This window comes from Balaenoptera borealis (genome assembly GCF_965194805.1).
Source record: "Balaenoptera borealis genome assembly, chromosome: 10".
Classification (NCBI taxonomy): domain Eukaryota; kingdom Metazoa; phylum Chordata; class Mammalia; order Artiodactyla; family Balaenopteridae; genus Balaenoptera; species Balaenoptera borealis.
In genome coordinates, this window is record NC_138874.1 from 53,029,838 (window position 1) to 53,051,346 (window position 21,509).

General features: G+C 34.4%; 2 protein-coding genes across 7 annotated transcripts in view; one reads left to right on the forward strand and one right to left on the reverse strand.

The window, feature by feature from the left end:
* CTNNA3 (catenin alpha 3) overlaps window positions 1-21,509 on the reverse strand; it is a 1,737,547-nt gene that overhangs the window by 1,040,304 nt on the left and 675,734 nt on the right. The gene's annotated exons all lie outside the window — the stretch shown is intronic.
* LRRTM3 (leucine rich repeat transmembrane neuronal 3) overlaps window positions 1-21,509 on the forward strand; it is a 206,934-nt gene that overhangs the window by 95,539 nt on the left and 89,886 nt on the right. The gene's annotated exons all lie outside the window — the stretch shown is intronic.

Genomic DNA, 21,509 nt, shown 5'->3' on the forward strand with positions numbered 1-21,509 from the left:
TACACTAGTTGATGGCCACAAGTAAAGATTATTTCCTTTTATTAATACAAAATTTATAAAGGTATTACCACCATATAGTTAACTTTGAGACATAGTTAATTTTGAGTAAGGTTCTATTAAAATGGTAGGTAAATGACTCAGTGTTACAGCTATAGATACAATACAGAAAACAAGTTTTTTCTTTGAAGAGGTTGAAAGTGACTCTGGTATGATATCCTGAGATAGTTCTTTCCAAATGTACACTGCTGATTTGCATGGATTCTACAGCCGTTACTTGAAAATGCAGAGAGGATACAGGCTCACACTTCCAAGGATGTGGAGTGACCTCTCATCTTCCAAATATGCTACTAAGGCTGTGAAAAGGCAGTCACAGGCAAGGGGTCTAAGAACGGGCTAAACGAGGCCTCCCCAGGGACTCCACGTTGTAAAACTCCAGCAACTCCATCTCTAAAAACAAGTGATTAAGGATAGAAAAAAAGGGGCAGGCAAAAAAACACTCTTTTTCTCTTCAAAGCAAAGAATCAAGATGATCAGTTTGTATTTGGGTTCAACGCAAAATTCGATCACTATTGTGCACTACACATTTCACTAAAAAAGAAATTTATTTTTCTAACATTCTCTACCACATATACCTCAGTTCTTCACAGACGTACTAGTAATTTTCTTAAATTTATAACCACACTGGGCTTATATATATCCCTCATAAAGTTGATGCAGGAATGGTAATAGGTTTACACAAAAATTGTAATTTATGTCATGCTGTTTAGTTGAAGAGAAGCTTAGCTTCTATTTATGGCTTTAATAAGCTACAGCATGCGTTCTAATTGTGTAACTGTGGGGTTATGGGATATGTAAATTGAAATATACCTTTATCTAGAAACCCCAGATGATGTCTGCTTGTGATATATGATTTCTTGAAATATATTCTTCTAGAGAAATTGGTTTTTAGATTAAAATATTAAAGAAAATTTACTGTTCCTATAATCCTTTCTATTTTATACTTAAATTCCAAAATTTATAATCCTGGTAAATAAATAAAATTTGCCAGAGGTTTATTGTAATAGACAACAGAAAAAAATTTCTAAGCAAAGATCATGGTAATGCTATAATATTAAAAATTATGACTATTGTTTTATTGAGATGATATATATCCTTTATAAAAACTTCAAGTAATATAGAAAAGTTCACAGAAAGTTTCATCTTAGGTAATCCAAATCCCATTTATCAGAAAGAAATAACTACCACCAACATCAAGTAAACATCATTCCAAACATTTCTAAATATCTATTAAGATAGAAAGATGGATCAGAGAAATGTATACAAACATAAACCTTAATTTTAAGAAAAATAGAATCAAATTATATGATATTTTAATTAAATATGCTACATTTTCTTCTTGAATTTAACTAAAAAAATATTCAACTAAAAACTGGAGGAATTACTGAAATTCAGGTAAATACTTCTTAAACACAAAGGATAATGTTTTCTTTTCTAAAAGGGCACTCTAACATTGAGGAAAAAAATTGATAAACCTTAGGAGGTTGGATTCTCTTTAATTATATACATCAACATTAGGTAATAGCCATTAACCCCACGTTATGGATAAAAGGAAATTAACTCACTGCTACTTCTTTCAATATTGCCTTTTTTTACTCCTATCATTAATAGGTTTACATTATCATAGTTTATAACATTTATAGTATTCTATTCTATGAATAGAATACCTGAAGTTGTTTTCTTGATCCATAATTAAATAGATTTGATCTTCACCAACTATTTAATAATCAGTGTTTCTCCATTCTTGAGCTATTGATATTGACTGTGTGTGTGTGTGTGTGTGTGTGTGTGTGTGTGTGTGTTTAAAGAAGGGCTCTAGGTTTCTATATTGTCTAGATTCTTTCCTGTCTCAGAATGTCTCTCTGTTGACATTATATTTAACTGAAAATAAAACTTGGGTTACACTTCACTTCCTTCAGAACTGTGTATAAATTGCTTCTCTGGCTTCTGACATTATGTGGAAATTGGAGGCCAATCTATTTTCCCCTTTTGTGTATTTTGCTTTTTCTCCTTAAATGTTCATATGATTGAGTCTTTCTTTATTCTTTGGAGTTCAGGAAATAGTAACAAAATATATCGTGGAATTCATTACTCTATATAAATTTTCCTAGAACATAGTATGATCTTTCAATTTGAAGATTCAGATCTTTGTAATAGTTTTCTTCTATTTATTTTTGCATATGATGGCTCTTTTCATTGTTGCCCATATCATTCAAGTCTGTAAAGATTCTATATTATTTGTACACATTTCATTTTGTGAGAGTTTTTCATAACTAGTGCCTTGCCTCTGACTGTTTTTAGTCAAGTTTACTTCTGCTGTATCTAGTATATATTTTATTTTATTTTTATTTTTATTTTTTTTTAGGAAACATACCTCTTGTGATATATGTTTTTCATAGCTGTTTTGCTTGTTCTCCTCTCCTTATGTGAAAGAGAAAATGGCAGTTTTAATGCATGGATTTTTCCATTGGCCCCTTTCTGATCACTACTCATCTTTAAATGAGGCTGGCAAAATACCAAGTAGTACAATGGGAAGGAGAAGGGGTAAAAGGGATAGAATGGCTGGAAATTAGCTCGGGAAGTTGGCAGCCACTACTTCAGCCTATGACTCAAATACATTCTTTCCAAATCTTTTGTTTCCTTAACACTGAAAGTACTTCTGCCCCCAGGTTTTTTCAGATAAAGAGTCTGCATGGATCACAGCAGGTTCTCTCTATAGCAGTATGCCACCTATTTCCTCCACCTTCTTCTCTGGCAAGCTGCCTGTACTTTGAGACCAAGTGGCAGAGAACAGAATGACCTGGTTGGTAAAACACCCCTCTGAGGCTTCCCTCCCCTACCATTCTAGAGTGGCAGGTGGGGTCTCTACAGGGATATTCTCCATTTTTCTTATACTCCCAGAAACCAAGCTCTTTTTAATCAAAGACTCTCAAATATACCTTGCAGGGAATAGCGCACATTGTTGAGGTCTGAGGCAGCGAGTATCAAATCTCAATAGGCTTAATTATCCAAGCAAAGGTTATAGTATTTAATATATGAACTTCATAATTCGTATCACTGAGGTTGTAGAAGTTTGTTTGCTTCCTTGGAGATGGCATATTTTTCTCTCTCTTTGCCTTTGATATTTTCCGTGGACTTTGAGGGAATGAGAAGAAGAAAAATGCCTCTACAACATCTAAATCTGGAAGTATATAAATATTTCATATTCCATATATCATTTTATCATCAAAATGTCTGGTTAGATGTAGAAGATTTCTAGTCAGTTCACAGAAAAAGTACCCTTTATATACTAGAAGGACCTAAACACTTGGCTAGGTGCAGACATCAGTACAAAAATTAACAAGCCAAGATCTGGACTCATGGAGCTCACAGATTTATAGGTATCGTTGCACAACGCAGTAAGTGTTATAATAACTGAATGAACACTGTAGTATGAAAACATGCAATACTTTGCAATTTCCAAATTATTCTCAAGTCCATTTAACTAATGTTCATTGAGTATGTTAGCTCTAACAACATTACTTATATTGTGAGCTTCAAATAAAGAAACTAGGCTAAAAAAGGTTAGGTTAATTGTCAATGGCATAGAGACATAGATGTAGACTGTTTCTGACTAGAATCCAAGATTCTCTTTCTACTACATCATGCTGCCCTGAAAAGAACTGAGTTGATTACATGATGCAAAATAAATCCACTCTGTGAGCCATGATTAGTTCTCCATGCACCACATCGGGATCCACTACCTATCTCCTGTGGATCACACTAGGATCCATGATCTGTCCTCTACAGAATACAATGTGACTAACCCTCCTGGAGAAATACAGATTCATAGTTCTGCCTAGGACACCACCCATAGTTTTAATGTTTGGATAGATATTTGTAAATATTTCTTTCTTGAAGGACAGTTGGTACATTAAGCAAAAAAGCTGGCTAAACTGTATATCACAAAAATTATTTGATTATATATATATATGCTTTAAAGATAGGTATTTTAACTTAAAATATATATTCATTCATTTGACAACAATTTGATATAGGGCCAACACTTTTTATTTTAGTAAGAGTTTAATCACTGGAAATATATATATTTTGCAATTTCTGCTTTCATTTATTCTTATTTAATTAATTATTATTATATATTTTTTTTTGGCCGCACCACACAGCACGTGGGATCTTAGTTCCCTGACCAGAGATCAAACTCACGCTCCCTGCAGTGGAAGCGTAGAGTCTTAACAAGTGGACTGCCAGGGAAGTCCATCATTTATCTTTAAATATGAGAACATAATAACATACGAGGCCAACAGCAGTAAATGTCTATGATTTTACAATACACCTCTACTCTTCTGGTTTTTACCCATTTCTGATTTGGCAGCCTTTTTAAGGTAATTCTCCTTAATGCTTACGAATGTATTCAATTTAGTGCATACACAAAATCACATTTGTATTTTGCATCCCTAGTTTATTGTTTTACATATTTAATTAAATTACATAACAAAACTAGTACAACTGGCATAAACATGTTTGGGAACAAATACAACTGACCTTTGAATAAGCTTTCAACTCAGTGAGTTGTATTCTTACATAGTGATTAAGACTATGGACTCTGGAGACAGACTGCCTATATGTAAATCCTGATTTACTATCTACTAGTTGTGTTAACCATGAACAAATCACTTAACCGCTCTGTGCCTCAGTTTCCTCATCTGCAAAATGGGAATGATAACAGTATCTACACTGAGATATTGTTGTGAAGATTAAAGGAGTTAGTTTATGAAAAGCACTTAGAACAGATCCTAGCAAGTGTTAAGTGCTATCTATAAATATCATCTGTTATTACCAGCCAGTCATTCAGTGTACAATAGATGTTGGTCAATGTGCTTTGCAGAGGAAACAGAAAACAGTAGCTACTCTGGCAAGTGGGTTAAATGGAGGCTGTTAAGAAGAGCTCTTATTTTCAATATGTGCTTGTTTACTAATGACCCTTACTAGATCATAAGTAACTCGAGAGCAGGAATTAGATCTGTTCTAATCACTACTGCATACCTAATAAACACAGTGCCTGCATTTACTGAATATTTTCTGAGTAAATGAATAAATCAAGTTCTAATATGTTACGATGATAAAGTTTCTACAACATGATATCAATACGACCTTATAAAAATGGGTTAATTTACATTAGAAAGATATCCAGGTCTCTTTTCTAATTTGATCCTTACAACAATTTTTACAGCATATGTAATTATCTCCATTTTATAAATAAGAAGGCTGGAGTGCATGGAAATTATTTAATTTGTTCCAGGTCACACAGTGAGTCATTTATAGAGCTGGGGCTCAAAATCAGGACTCTTCTCTAGACGACACCCATGTAATGTCATTCTCTCAATGCAAATAGTCCTAAAATAATCTCAGCTAATCCCTTCTGTCCCCATGAATGCCATCTCCCTTGTTTCTACCATCTGACTTTTGGTGTTCCTTACTCACTTTAAGTTCACATTCTAAGCATCCATTTCTGAAGGTATCAGCTACTCTTCCATTCATGCCTAATTTTCTCTATTGCTGTAACTCTATCATAAAAACAGCCAAGCATGAGACTAAATTTGGTTTATGAAATAAGAATGTCACTTGTTTAATTTGCTTTAAATACCTCACCTTTGATGCATTTAACAACATAATTATGTTAATACCAATACTACTGCTTTACCTCACTGTGTCAAGAAGCCTAGTACTTTAGAATGTCAAGGTCACCTTCTCTTGCAACTCAGTCCCAAATCACCTGACAGTAGAAAACTTGCTATCAAAAGTGGTAAACAGACAGATTTATACTATTTCATATAATAGCAGTTTAACGAAATTAAATGGCTGGGCCACCTCAGTCTAGGCCAAACTTTAAAATTTCATCCTAGCAAATGAAATGAATAACTGAAAAAAATGGCGCGCGTGTGTGTGTGTGTGTGTGTGTGTGTGTGTGTGTGTGTGTGTGTAGTATGTGTGTATGTCTGCATGTTTTGAAGGTTTTTGAGGAAGGACAGGTATATAGCCTCTTGTCTCTGTCAAGAAGAAGAAGGCTTATTTATATATGTAACCGTTTCTAAAAATGTGTCCCTTCTATGTTCGTATTCTCTTAAAGGGCTCTTTCCTGCATGAATGGCAACAAAGATATTGTAACTTTTCCCAATTGTAAGGTTTTGTGGGATTCATCTCTTTATTTACAGGGACCAAAAATTTTTACCCTTTACAAATTTCAAAACAGCCCAAAATTCATTGAATTCAAATAATTCAACAAATATTTACTAGATTTTGTTATGTTTTATCTATTGTCTGGGGGCACTATGGAGAATCAAAGATTGTTTAAGGACAGCCCTTTACGTCAATGAACTTGAAATGGAAAATTCAGATCTGTACATCAAAACTTATTTTATGGGAAGAATGGGGTAAGCATCAAAGCTGGGGTTTAGACAAAGCATAATAGGAACACTGACAAAAGAGATTAATTCTAATGGGAATGATCCTGTAAGCTTCAGGGAAGAGGTAGTATTTGTTGGTTCCTTGATTAGTAAGATTTGAACACAGGGGCTTCAGGTGAAGAGAAGAGAGTGAGTAATGACATGGAAGAGGAAAATAAAGGGCCTATGGAATAAGAGTATGCCAGGGTGACTGATAATTAGCATACCTGGATGATAATATGACAAAAGGCTAGAAGGCTGGTTAAACCTTGAATATGAAATATGGAAAGTCTGGAACACCAGCTGAAGGAGTTCAGCCTTCTTTGTTAGGTAAAAGTCAGACATTAAAACTTTTCCTTGTTTTGTTTATACAGTGGCACCATTTCCTGGGTTTTATGACAGTCAGCGTGAGTCAAAATGTCATGGAAGAGCAAGGCCAGTTAGGCTACTGAAATAATCTAGGCAAAAAATCATAAGACCACAGTAGGAAGTTCAAGTAGCCAAAATAACACAGGATAAAAAAGTTCAACTTTGTTAGTTATTAAACAGAGACTTATTCAGAATGTAACACCATCTTACCTCTTTTAATAAGCCAAAATTTTAAACAATGATTGTAAAGTTAAAATATATAGGGAGCGCTTATATATGACCAGTGAATAAATTAGTAAAATACACTTTTGGAAAGAAATTAAATATTTTTAAAATTGCATGAAACCTTTCATATATTTTTTAATCACTAAGAAAAATACCTAAGTTTAAAAGACCATTTATGAAGAGTCACTGAAGTATGATTTGTGACAGAAAAAATATTAGAAACATCCTAGATATCTAACAAAAAATGTAACATAACAAAAAATACAATAAAAATGTTGATAGGCTCTTATGTACTTATTAAAATTATATTCATGAAAGCTATGTAGTATATGGAAAACGTGTAAAAATAGAATAAAGAATAACATGATGGCAATTAAAAGTATAAATATATATTCTGAAAGGATGGGAAGAATGCATACAAAATGAAAACAGTTGAAATACTGAAAATTTTCCTCTTAATATTTCTGGAGTTGTTAAAATGTGTGTTATAAACAATGTAAAGTGTTAACGAGTTGCTAAATTAGGACAATGGCAGTCCAAATGAAAGGAGGAATTGTAAAGGGAAAGGTGGTAGAAGTAAACAGTAGTGAAATACTGGAAGCTGGAAAGGATGAATGAAGGGATGGAGCAGACTGGGAGGCTGAGAGTCTGATAGGATAGTCAGGTAGCCAGAGAATTTAAGTAACCTAAGAACTTTTACTCATGGAATTAAAACAAACAAGTTCAGTTTTGACTATTAAGATGCAAATAGATCTTTCCTAGGTATTTGGAAATGTGATGTGTATTTCTGAAGAAATAGCAATGCTAAGATAGGAAGCTTGGACTTTCCCTGAAGTAGCTTGTATTTGAAGCCAAAGGAGTGGGGGAAAAAAATAAATTCCAGTTTAGAACAAGAGAAGACAACTTTGGAAAGAACACAGAATAACACTTCCATATAGAAGATGGGAAATTTAAAAGAACCACAGAAGCATGGTGGGAATAAATAGTCACTGTTAGAGAACCAGATTAGTACACTGTCATGGCAACTGAAAGTTGTCTGTGTGTGTGTGTGTGTGTGTGTGTGTGTGTGTGTGTGTGTATGTGTGTCTAGTTCTATCAAGGAAAAATTTATCCAAATATTAGAGGGAAGTAAAAGAGGAAAATTCAAAAAAGAGACCATGGAAGTTGACCTAATTGACCTAATAGAAGATCACTTCTAAAAAGTATTTTCCATAGACTGGTAAAAGGCAGGTGACTAAGGAAGTAATGGGAAAGTGTTGAATGAAAAGTATGCCTTTGATAAGTAAATTTAGTAAGGTTGCAGGATACAAAGTCAATGTTACAAAAATAAGTATACTATTATATGCCAACCACAAATAATTGAAAAATTGAAAACAAAATTTGTTAAGTGAAATATTAGAAGACTGAAATAGATGGAGAGATATACTATGTTCAACTATAGGAATACTCAATGTTTTAGAAAGTCAGTTCTTAGCTGAGCTATATATCCAGTTCAATTCTAATCAAAATCCCAGCAGACTTTAACAGGTGTATTCTAATATTTTTATGGAAGTAAAAAGGACTTAGAACAGATAAATAAAGGACAAGGTGGTATGGTAAACTTGAGATGGTAAAAGATTTAAAAATCTAAGTAATATAAAATGAATAGGAGATAGAGTCACGAAACGTGCAGCTGTTGAAAGGTTTGTGGAGAATGTAATAAGTCCATCCCCCATAAGAAGTTTTCTTCATGCCTCTTCAATGCTTCCTGAAGTCAAGAACTTCAGGGAAGAAGCATTAGACTGCAACAATGATTCTCAACCCAGGCAATCCAACAATCTTAACTGTAATACTTCTACATATAAAAATGACTAGAATCTATGCCCAGATTATTACTACTTAATAGAATACTTTCTAATTTAAGGGATCTATGATAATATATAATTTTCTACCTTGCATACCTGGTAGAAGGACTAACGTTATCAGACAAGCTGATGATCCTCACTTAGGAAAGACTTGAGGTAAGAATCATTAAAGGTACTAAGTCCTGTCTCTGCAGTGTCATCAGAACCTATGAAGAGAATTAAAGTCAAGGTGTGTTGATCCGTTTCAGACCTACTGATCTTCTTACAAGGGCAGCAAAGAAAAATTATACGTAATATGAATTACTGAAACATGCTTGGGATTTTACATAACACAATATTCAAGAAAGCATATTAGACTTCAAGATTAGGATATGTGGGTTTTACAATTCTGCTGCAGATTGTATAACTTTAGGCAAATGATACTCAACACTTTGGCTGTGCTACTTATGTAATTCATGGGTAAGGAGAAGTTGGACTAGATTACATCTAAGGTTACTTTGAGCTATTATTCCATTTCTAAACCTCAAGATCTAAATTAGTTTTCTACTGCTGCTATAACAAATTAACACAAATTTAGTGGTTTAAAACAACACAAATTTATGATCTTATAATTCTGGAGGTCAGAAGTCAAAATCAGCTTCACTGGGCAAAGTCCAGGTGTCAGCAGGGCTGTGATCCCTCCAGAGGGTCTACAGGAGAATCTATTAGCTTTCATTCTCCGTCTTCTAGAGGCTGCCTACATTCCTTGACTCATGGACCCTTTCTCCTTCTTCAAAGCCATCAGTGTAATATTTTCAAATTTGACTCCTCTCTCACTGTTTCAATCATCACATTTGTTCTCTGAGAGTCTGACTTTACTGCTTCTATCTTCTCTCTCTGACTCTGACATTCCTGCCTCCCTCCTATAAGGGTTTTTGCAATTTCATCATTGAGCCCACTTGAATAGTCCAGTATAGTCTATCTCAAGATCTTAATCACATCTGCAAAGTCTCTTTTGCCACATAAGGGTAACATAATTGCAGGTGCTTGTGATTAATATGTTAACATCTTTGGGGGCCATTATTCAGCCAAAGAAGTCACTTTCAAAAAATAGGAAATTGGCTCTTTGATCTTGCCATTGCTCAGATTTTGGCAAACTACTTATATGGAAGGGCTTTCAGAGCCACCTACACACTCTTTTGAATGTCATCAATGTTGCTTTTATAATCGGAACTTACTCAAAAGTTATTCAGAGGCAATATTAATGAATAAAATGAGGTGTTTCACACTTTTGACCCACAAAATACTAAATCACAAGAACATTTTTCAGTATCACCCATCAATTGACACTAAAGATAGTTACCAAAGAGGAGTTTCAATAATGCTCTGAGTGATGGTAGAATCATGGGAATAAGTATACAGAAGTTTATCATGAGAATGTTTAGTGAACAAGACTCATTCTGCAAATGAAAATCTGGTATATTTGTATTTTCAAGTTATTTAATTAGTTTATAAGCATTATTTTTAAGCACTAAAAAATACTCCAGCTCCCAAAACTAAAGAAGTTTTATACAGGCCATATATCACCTTTTTACCTGTCCATATCTAATTTTTTTTTTTAATAAAATACTTTTCTCTCACAAGTGCAATGCTCAGGAAAATAAAGTCATAGAGTACTAATATTGCAGAAATTCCAGACTTTCTATATAATAATATATTCAAATTTTCTTAAAACAGTTAGAATGTATTTTTCATCTTACTATTTGTAAGGTTACTGAGAAAAGTTCAGTTTCTGACTTTTTTTTACCCATAAGGGGAGGGTACTTTTTGCATCTATCCTTCAAATTGAAATACTCTCTAAAGTACTATTTCACACATACCAACAACAACAAAAAGGTCTTATTCTTAGTTGAACATTGAAAATCCAGACAAGTTATAATGCCTGTTATATGTTCTTAATTTTCACTCAAATATCAATGACCATCTGGCAGTCCATATTCAAGAAGAGTTTTATGAGGATAAGTTTTATGAATTAATAATTTTTAGAACATTTCATAAATATATATTGCTATCAATAGAGCTAATGAGTTTCATAAAATGTTATTTAAAACAAAACACAAAATGATATTTATAACAAGACATCAAAAAATACAAAATAAAAAAGTATGAACAACAAACTATCCTAATGCTAACTAACAGGGAAGACATTTAAGATGTTGCCATCACATAGTTCCTTAAATATCAGTCAATATTACCTTTCAAGAAGGAACAGTCTTCTGAATATTCATGTTCAAGGGAAAGGAGCTTAGAACTTGGGAGGAAACCAATATCTCCATAAAGAGTTCCTTTCTTTCACTTTGAGCAACTGGTAAAAAAAATTGATTTATTACTGCCCATCAATAATTTTTACTTAAAACCTCATCTGTCAGGTCCTTAACTGTTCAAAGAGTTGATTGATACATGGAGAGATCTAAGAAAAATGAAACTTTTCTCATGTTTTGACTAAAACAGTTCAGAAACCTAAAATCTAAAAAGCTTATTTTCTTCCTATATCACCTTAACTCTGAGAGGCTGTAATTTAAGATCATGTTAAAATTAGTAACCCTGTAGAACAGGACTGAGGCCTTCTTTATTGTTCTATACAGAATAGCCAATTATGAGTTCCCAGAAAATAAATGCTGATGAAACATTTCCTCTTACCTAAATCACAAATAATTTCAAAGGACTCAGCCAAATTGAAAACACCCTGAAAGCAGAGATTTTTGCCTTCCATTTCTTTCGTATTCCTTATAGCACCTCCAAATTCTGCTGACAGAGATGGGAAGAAAGGAAGAAGCGTGGGAGTGATAGAATGAAAGAAAAGGAAAAGAGGAGAAAGGAGGAGAGGAAACAGAGGAGGAGAGGAAACAGGGGAGGAGGAAAAGGAGGAGAGAGCTAAATGAGTCAACTAGATCTTTTTTATTCCCCGAGTGGAAGTTACTGAAAATTTTACATCTGACATTCCACTGACATTCATCTGAAATTGGTATTCCTGAATTGTTTTAATGACTCACGTAGAAAATATCAAATACAGATATTTCTGTCAATGATAGTAACTTGTCTTTTGCTCTTTTAGGACATTTTCATTTAATTGTTCATAGGTATATCTCAATGAGTTAGCCTAGGAAATATAACAAGTCCATGGGAGTATACAGAAAAAAGACATTTTCTTTTTCCTGTCAAAAACTTTAAAGTTCACTCTGATATTTGATTGTTGCCTCTGAATGATTAGCTCTTAAACAAATGTCATAATGATGATGAGGATGGCTATGTCACTTTATATTTGTAGAGCACTTTGTGATTTACAAAGCCTTCAGCTATGTTTTTACAAACATAGGCTATGTGATTTACAAAGGCTATGTGATTTACAAAGCCTTCAGGTATGTTTCTTCCCTTGACCCGCATCAACAATCCTGTGAAGCAAGTAAAGTGGTTGGTATTAACTGTACTTTAGAGATGAAAAAGATAAACTGAAGTTCAGACCATGGCATAGCCAGTATTCATTCTCTTCTGATCCTGAGACACTTTACTTTTCTCAACGATAGAGCGTATGCCACACTGCACTGAATAACTTTATATGGAGCTCAGTCTTTTTACTAAACTTTTCTGTCCACTCTTATTTCTTCATTTTTTAACTTTTAACTTAATGGCACAGGTAGAGAAATTACATTTGGTCTTCACAACAACAATTTTATTGATCGACTCAAAAGCTAGAAATTAGACATGGAGACTAGGTACTGACCACAGCTTGCATGACTTCCTATTCAATGCTGTTCTTCCTGGCTAAAATTTAGGCTCTGCCAAGCAGTCTTTCTATATTAAAAAAAAAAATCTAGGAAGTAGTACTTGGGTGTGCATAGCATTTGGGGGACTAGTAAGGAAAGACTCCAGGCAAGAAGCCTGGGAAATTCTGAGGATAGACTATAGTTATTTCAAAGAGCATGTGCAATGGGACAAAATTTGCTAGCCCAAGAAGCGAGAGATAACTTATACAACAAGCTATTTCTACTTTTAAAAAATGTTTTTGAAGTTTATTTTGCCTTAATATTTAGCAAATTATTTTAGAATATTCAAAATCTAAAACAATTCAGATCTTCTAAGAAAAATGGAAGCAGGCTAGTGAAGTAATTTTAATATTTTTAAGGCTTCTTCCCAAACATTTACCATAAGTAATTAGATTAGGAAGAGGGGAAATCCCTGGGTAGGTTGTTAGCAGTTTAGTATAAAAATAACAAAAATAACGAATCATTCTAACATTTGGGTGCAAGCATAAGGCAAAGCTCAAGTTCTCATTTTACCACACTGAGAAAATAGGCAGAATACTTCAAAAATTGTGGCAATCATATTATAATTTAGAGATACCCAGAACTCCCTATTAAGGATTTATATTGTACGTTCCATGTATAAATCAGGAGTACATGTGGATATAGGAGCACATTACGGTGAGTTGAAAAGGTGTACTTTGCTTATCACTGATCTTTCCTAACATCCCCCTACTGTTCTGCTTAACCACATCTTTTATTAGCTTATGACTTCTGTCCAGGCCATTACTCCATTGGCTAAATATTAACAGCTATGCCCTCGACTAGTCTTAAATAAAATATAAATTTTTTAGTTGAAATAGGAGGTTTCAAGTAAGCAGCAAAGCACATCCATTTGGAGACCGTCCCATTTACAAGCACAAAAGGTAACAGATATTTTGGAGCTGGTTCACAGCATGTTGACTCAAGATGGAAAGACCTATAAAGAGCTATTAAAGCAGTTAGCATTTGGTCCTGGTTAAGGTAAGGGGCATTTTAATGACTATTTTAGGAAAAAAGTGGCAACCAGCAGGTCTACAGCTACTCTGAGTAAAGCATGCACATACACAAACCTACTTAAACCTACTTAAACCTAGCACTAAAGACTTTGAATGTCATGAATGAGTTTCGACATTGGATTAATACTTGTGTAGGTTACTACGGAGAGTTTTCAATGGCTTTTCTGACTGCCATTAAAAATAAATTTTTGTTTTTTAAGAAGACTTAAGTATGGCTCTACTTAAGTATGGATAAAAGGACCAGATATTCTTACCAATTCAGTTTTAAATTTCACGGATTCTATATCAAAAATCAATCTATATCTGAACTGTCCAATAGGGTAGCAACTAATCTCATGTGGCTATTTTAATCTTAAATAAAAATTTAAAATGCAGTTCCTCCATTGTACTAGAAACCATGCTCAATAGTTACGTGTGACTAGTGGGTTCTAAACTAGACAACACAGACACAGAATATCCCCTATCATTGCTGAAAGTTCTACTGGACAACACTGACCTATACATGCACATTCCAAATTCCTCAAAAATGCTTTTTAAAGCTATTTATGCCCTATATTTTGAACATTAGGACTGGAAAACTATTTTTAAAAATAAAAATAATCTTGCAATAGCCATGGAGAAGGCATATTTAAAGCATCAAAAGAATCTGTTTTCAATGTTTAGCTAAACTGGTAGCAACAAATAATCTTGTCCTGAAACACCAGTTGGATGATTTGCAAGGGAAATCAGACATTCATGTACTGCATTTTTACACTTGGCAGCTTCACTTTAACTTTAAAGCATTCTGCTATACAGAATGGTGCTCTGTTAAAATGGTGCAGTGTTTAAGGTTAAGAAACATCTGAGGTAGAGCTTTAAAGTAATCACACATATGCTATCATTTAGCTTATAAACTTTTGAATTACTTCTAAAGTGCCTCTCAATTACAAAATGTATGAAATGTTTAAAAGTTCAAAATTTAGGATCTTCTGTGAATTAAGGAATTAGTCTTGAACTATATATATATATCTACATGTATGTATAGTATAAACATATATATAAGTAAATATATGTATATAAATTAATACTGATGTGCCAAGAACAAAAGAGAATAACACTGGATAATTCCACATATTTTCATGAAGAAATACGGTAAATAAATACATTTCTTTAACTCCATTACTATTTATCCATAAAGATAATGAAGCTGAGGCAAAAGAAGGAGCTAATCTAATCAAGGATATCAAGAAAATAAGTGATCTGGTTGTGCTGCACTTGGCCTCTGAACACACATCTTACACAGTCTCACTCAGCTTCTGTTTTCTTATCTTTTTAAAGATGAGTTTAAACTAGATGATTTTTTTAAAATTAATTAATTTATTTATTTTTGGCTGTGTTGGGTCTTGTTTCTGTGCGAGGGCTTTCTCTCGTTGCGGCAAGAGGGGGCCACTCTTCATCGCGGTGCGCGGGCCTCTCTCCATCGCGGCCTCTCCTGTTGCGGAGCGCAGGCTCAGTAGTTGTGGCTCACGGGCCTAGTTGCTCCGTGGCATGTGGGATCTTCCCAGACCAGGGCTCGAACCCATGTCCCCTGCATTAGCAGGCGGATTCTCAACCACTGCGCCACCAGGGAAGCCCTAAACTAGATGATTTTTAAAGTGACCTTTAATTATGAAATTCTATCATTCCACATATAAATAAATCCCTATGATTTATACAAATTGGTACTTATCAATATATAACTTGTCTAAGTTCTTTCCTAGTAAAATAGCTCACATTCAAATGAGGTAGAAATTCACAGATTTAAAAGTTTTCAATAACAGAGAAGGGAAACAAAAAGCAAGAAATCAGGTGGTTTGCAGAAGATGACAGAAAAAATCAGTATCAGATCTAAGAATTCTTCATGTTCACTCCTGGGTACATTATTCCTTTCTACTATACATTGCAATGATTACAAATGCATTGAATTAACTTCAAAACCTGAGCTCTCTTTGAAGATTTATCATTTCATGGATAATATAATAATATCATAAGGAAACATTGCTAAGTAAAAACAGTAAAAGACTGCCAGGGACTACTTAGGACCTTTTAGAGGACATAATGTAGCAGTATTTTTAGAGGAGTCAAATAATTGGAACTTCAGTGTTGGAAGTTTGGAATGTGCCATTCGACTTGATAGCTAAACTGTCGAAGTCAGGAAATTAAAATATGTACTCTGAGAAGGCTAAGACCTTAGTTTCTACTCAAAGCTAATGTAATTCTTGTGTTAAAGATTCAAGAAATGAGTATGATCACTCTGTTCTTAGCACCCTACTACAATGTCACAAGATCACAAAATCATGAAGTGGGATGGACAGAAAAGAGCTCATTTTGAGCGGTCCTCTTCCACCTGGCAGCAGAACATACCAAACTTTTTTTCCCCTTATCCCAATGTAATAATGGCATTTTAATTCCAGTCTTTATTAATATTAATGATTACTTTAGCAATTACTTTTTAATCATGGAATTCTATGATCTTGGGTAGTAATAAAAGCCTACGGCCTTTATAAAATGGTTCATAGCAACACATAACTCGTCTAACTTCTTTTCTAGTAAAATTAGGTAGACCATGTACTTTCCATATATTAGCTCATAAAATCTTCCTTATTTCCCTGTGAGGTTTGTCTCTATTTCATATCTGAGGAAACTGAGGCCTAGAGAGAATATATAACTTGTCCATGGACACACAGCTAACAAGTAGTTGCAGCCAAGACTTAAGTCCTATGACTAGGACTCCAGAATTGAGCTGCACACTGTGCTACCTTGCTTCTCTTTTTTGTTTCATGAACAATGATGTGGACTGTGTAGAGGTAAGTGATATATAGAAACTTTTCTTAAAGACAAAGAAAATTCACCTACTTTACTTGATAGCTCTAATAAATCATGTTTAATGAATAGATTTCTGAAATATTAATTCAATTAACAAAATTTATAGGAAGAATAAAAAAGAATATGTGTGTCATATGTAGAGATTCTGCTATAGTTAATAGAAGTATATCATGAATGATGTAAAAATAGTTGCTACAGATATCTTTTCTTAAGTATGCCTAGCACACTACCAGGTATTAAGCATCAAATAGATGCTATTGATATTTTATCTATAGTTATAATTTTATAAATTAAAATCCAAAAGTATTTAGTGGAAAAATATTCAAATTATCTATCACATTTACAATTTCTGGTTTCATTATACCACACCTTATGTAAAAGAAGTCATAGAATAAAATCTCTCAGATGTATAAAGCCAACGAAAACAATCTGTCTTATTTTTTATGTGTTCCCAGTTCAATTAACTCCCCCATCAGAGCACACTGAGCCCTGGGCACTCATTTACTGACATATATGCTTTGTACTGTATATTAGGAAAACTGGGTTCTGGTCCTCCACATGACACTTTCTATTTAATTTTCAGCACACTTCAGAATTCTAAATGATTCAGAACAACCAGTTTTTGAAACTCCTTTGACGAAAGCACCTTAATTTTTCCCTAGATTATTTTAAAGTATTTCCATCTGTGCATAAAGCAACCTAGAAAAAAGCTGGTTTTTTCGCAGGAAGTTCCTGGAAACACACTATTTTCAAAAAAAAAAAAAAAGAAGAAGGGTAGTTTAACAAATATAAGTGAAAGAAACTTAAAATGACTTTAGTTTTAGAGATTATTTCTTTCAAAGATGTACTTTCCGAGTTCTCTTGACTTTTGAGCTCTTTTTGATATCATGTTCTACTTACATAGTACTTTCCCTCTGAAGAGTGTAAAGCATTTTAATAAGGGTGAATGTCAGTGTTCAGAAACATTTAGCCTTAGGTCTTAACCACGTTTTCACATGTGCAAATCTTCCCTCATCAAGGCTTGTAGCACAGTTATACAGTACAAATCTTAAGGATGCATCTCTTTTATCAATAGGGATTTTTGAAGGGTTGCCCAAATCATCTGTTTCTCAATTCTTGGTGAGAAAACAAACCTGTACACTGCACCAATACAAAATGTAAATAAAAGTTCAGTGGGAATAGACACAGTGCACTTCTAGTACTTATAACATATGTAGTGCCTAATATGTGCCAGGCACTCTTCTAACTACACATAGTAACTCATTTAATCCTCACAATAACACTAAGAGGTAAGTATTATAATTGTCCCCATTTTACAGAAAAGGAAACAGAAGCACAGAAAGGCTAATTGACTTGTCCAAGACCCTAAGCGATGGAGCTAGGATTCAAACTCTAGAAGCCTATTTCTAGAGACTAGACAAGTAACTCTTACTCTATACTACTTCTGTTTTTTTGGAATTTATCTTTTTTTTTAATTTGAATTTTATTTTTTTTATACAGCGGGTTCTTATTAGTTATCAATTTTATACATATTGGTGTATATAGGTCAATCCCAATCTCCTAATTCATACCACCACCACCCCCCACACCCCGCTTTCCCCCCTTGGTGTCCATATGTTTGTTCTCTACATCTGTGTCTCTATTTCTGCCTTGCAAACCAGTTCATCTGTACCATTTTTCTAGGTTCCACATATATGCGTTAATATACGATATTTGTTTTTCTCTTTCTGACTTACTTCACTCTGTATGACAGTCTCTAGGTCCATCCACGTCTCTACAAATAACCCAAATCTGTTCCCTTTTATGGCTGAGTAATATTCCATGGTATACATGTACCACATCTTCTTTACCCATTTGTCTGTCGATCAGCATTTAGGCTGCTTCCATGACATGGCTATTGCAAATAGTGCTGCAATGAACATTGGGGTTCATGTGTCTTCTTTTTTTTTGTTGTTGTTTTTTTTTTAGAAAGAGATTAGAAGTGGTCCCTGATCAGATTCAGGGCCAGTTGCTTCTCGGAATGTTTGGTGATATTCTTTTTAAAGTTTAATTAATTAATTAATTTATTTATTTATGGCTGTGTTGGGTCTTCGTTTCTGTGCGAGGGCTTTCTCTAGTTGTGGCGAGCAGGGACCACTCTCCATCGCGGTGCGCAGGCCTCTCATTATCGCAGCCTCTCTTGTTGCGGAGCACAGGCTCCAGACGCGCAGGCTCAGTAATTGTGGCTCACGGGCCCAGTTGCTCCGTGGCATGTGGGATCTTCCCAGACCAGGGCTCGAACCCGTGTCCCCTGCATTGGCAGGCAGATTCTCAACCACTGCGCCACCAGGGAAGCCCCATGTGTCTTTTTGAATTATGGTTTTCTCGGGGTATATGCCCAGTAGTGGGATTGTTGGGTCATATGGTAGTTCTAATTTTAGTTTTTTAAGAAACCTCCATACTCTTCTCCATAGTGGCTGTATCAATTTACATTCCCACCAACAGTGCAAGAGGGTTCCCTTTTCTTCACACCCTCCCAGCATTTGCTGTTTGTATATTTTCTGATGATGCCCATTCTAACTGGTGTGAGGTGATACCTCATTGTAGTTTTGATTTGCATTTCTCTAATAATTAGTGACGTTGAGCAGCTTTTCATGTGCCTCTTGGCCATCTGTATGTCTTCTTTGGAGAAATGTCTATTTAGGTCTTCTGCCCATTTTTTGATTGGGTTGTTTGTTTTTTTTAATACTGAGCTGCATGAGCTGTTTATATATTTTGGAGGCTAATCGCTTGTCCATTGATTCATTTACAACTATTCTCTCCCATTCTGAAGGTTGTCTTTTGGTCTTGTTTATAGTTTCCTTTGTTGTGCAAAAGCTTTTAAATTTCATTAGGTCCCATTTGTTTATTTTTCTTTTTATTTCCAATACTCTAGGAAGTGGGTCAAAAAAGATCTTGCTGTATAAATCAGTGCCGCCTGGCAAAACAGAGGAGCCAATCGGGGCTTGATTGTTGCTTTTATTGAAATCTTTCTTAAAATATCTGTTTTTTGAAAAAAAATAAAGATTCTGTCAACTGTGATTATTAGACTGCATAATGATATTTTTTAGGCCCAAACATATGAATAAAATTACTTTCTCACCATGTATATTATGGTTATACATGCTTTCTGAAAGTGAATTAACATAGAAATAAATCTGTGATGTCAAGAATATACATTAACCTGTTTGGGCCTTATAAATATGTAAAAATAGCATCTAGCACTCTGCCTCTCTGTGGAGCTATAATATCTTATGCTGAATCTAGAACTGGACATTTTGTGTATTAGCATATACAATTATATTTACTTGATACAGTTTAACAATAATTTTTAAAATACCATGTGTTAGGGTTGTACCTGGTGGTCTAGGGAATACAATGAAAGGCTTTAAGGCAGTCTTATTATGAATATCATTTTTAAAAAAAAAGATCTTGCTGTGATTTATGTCAAAGAGTTTTCTTCCTGTGTTTTCCTCTAAGAGTTTTATAGTGTCTGGGCTTCATTTAAGTTAAGTTATTTTTGTGTATGGTGTTAGGGAGTGTTCTAATTTCATTCTTTTACATGTAGCTGTCCAGTTTTCCCAGCAGCACTTACTGAAAAGACTGTGTTTTCTCCATTGTATATCCTTGCCTCCTTTGTCATAGATCAGTTGACCATAGGTGCGTGGGTTTATCTCTGGGTTTTCTATCCTGTTCCACTGATCTATATATATATATATTTCTGTTTTTGTGCCAGTACCACAGTGCCCTGATTAGTGCAGCTTTGTAGTATAATCTGAAGTCAGGGAGTCTGATTCTTCCAGCTCCTTTTTTTCCCCTCAAGATTACTTTGGCTATTTGGGGTCTTTTGTGTCTCCATACAAATTTTAAGATTTTTTGTTCTAGTTCTGTAAAAAATGCTATTGGTAACTTGATACAGATTCCACTGAATCTGTAGATTGCTTTGGGTAGTATAGTCATTTTCACAATATTGATTCTTCCAATCCAAGAACATAGTATATCTCTCCATCTTTGTGTGTCATCTTTGATTTCTTTCATCAGTGTCTTAGAGTTTTCTAAATACAGGTCTTTTACCTCCTTAGGCAGGTTTATTCCTAGGTATTTTATTCTTTTTGTGGCAATGGTGAATGGGATTGTTTCCTTAATTTCTCTTTCTGATCTTTCATTGTTAGTGTATAGGAATGCAAGAGATTTCTGTGGCATGGAATATCTTTTTCCATCTCCTCACTTTCAGTCTGTATGTGTCCCCAGGTCTGAATTGGGTCTCTTGTAGACAGCATATATAAGGGTCTTGTTTTTGTATCCATTCATCAAGCCTGTGTCTTTTGGTTGGAGCATTTAATCCATTCACATTTAAGGTAATTATCGATATGTATGTTCTTATTACCATTTTCTTAATTGTTTGGGGTTTGTTTTTGTTGGTCCTTTTCTTCTCTTGTGTTTCTCACTTAGAAAAGTTCCTTTAGCATTTGTTGTAGAGCTAGTTTGGTGGTACTGAATTCTCTTAGCTTTTGCTTGTCTGTAAAGCTTTTGGTTTCTCTGTCAAATCTGAATGAGATCCTTGCCGGGTAGAGTAATCTTGGTTGTAGGTTCTTCCCTTTCAACACTTTAACTATATCGTGCCATTCCTTTCTGGCTTGTAGAGTTTCTGCTGAGAAATCGGCTGTTAACCTTATGGGAGTTCTCTTGTATGTTATTTGTTGTTTTTCCTTTGCTGCTTTTAATAATTTTTCTTTGTCTTTAATTTTTGCCAATTTGATTCCTGTGTGTCTCAGCCTGTTTCTCCTTGGGTTTATCCTGCCTGGGACTCTCTGTGCTTCCTGGACTTGGGTGGCTATTTCCTTTCCCATGTTAGGGAAGTTTTCGACTATA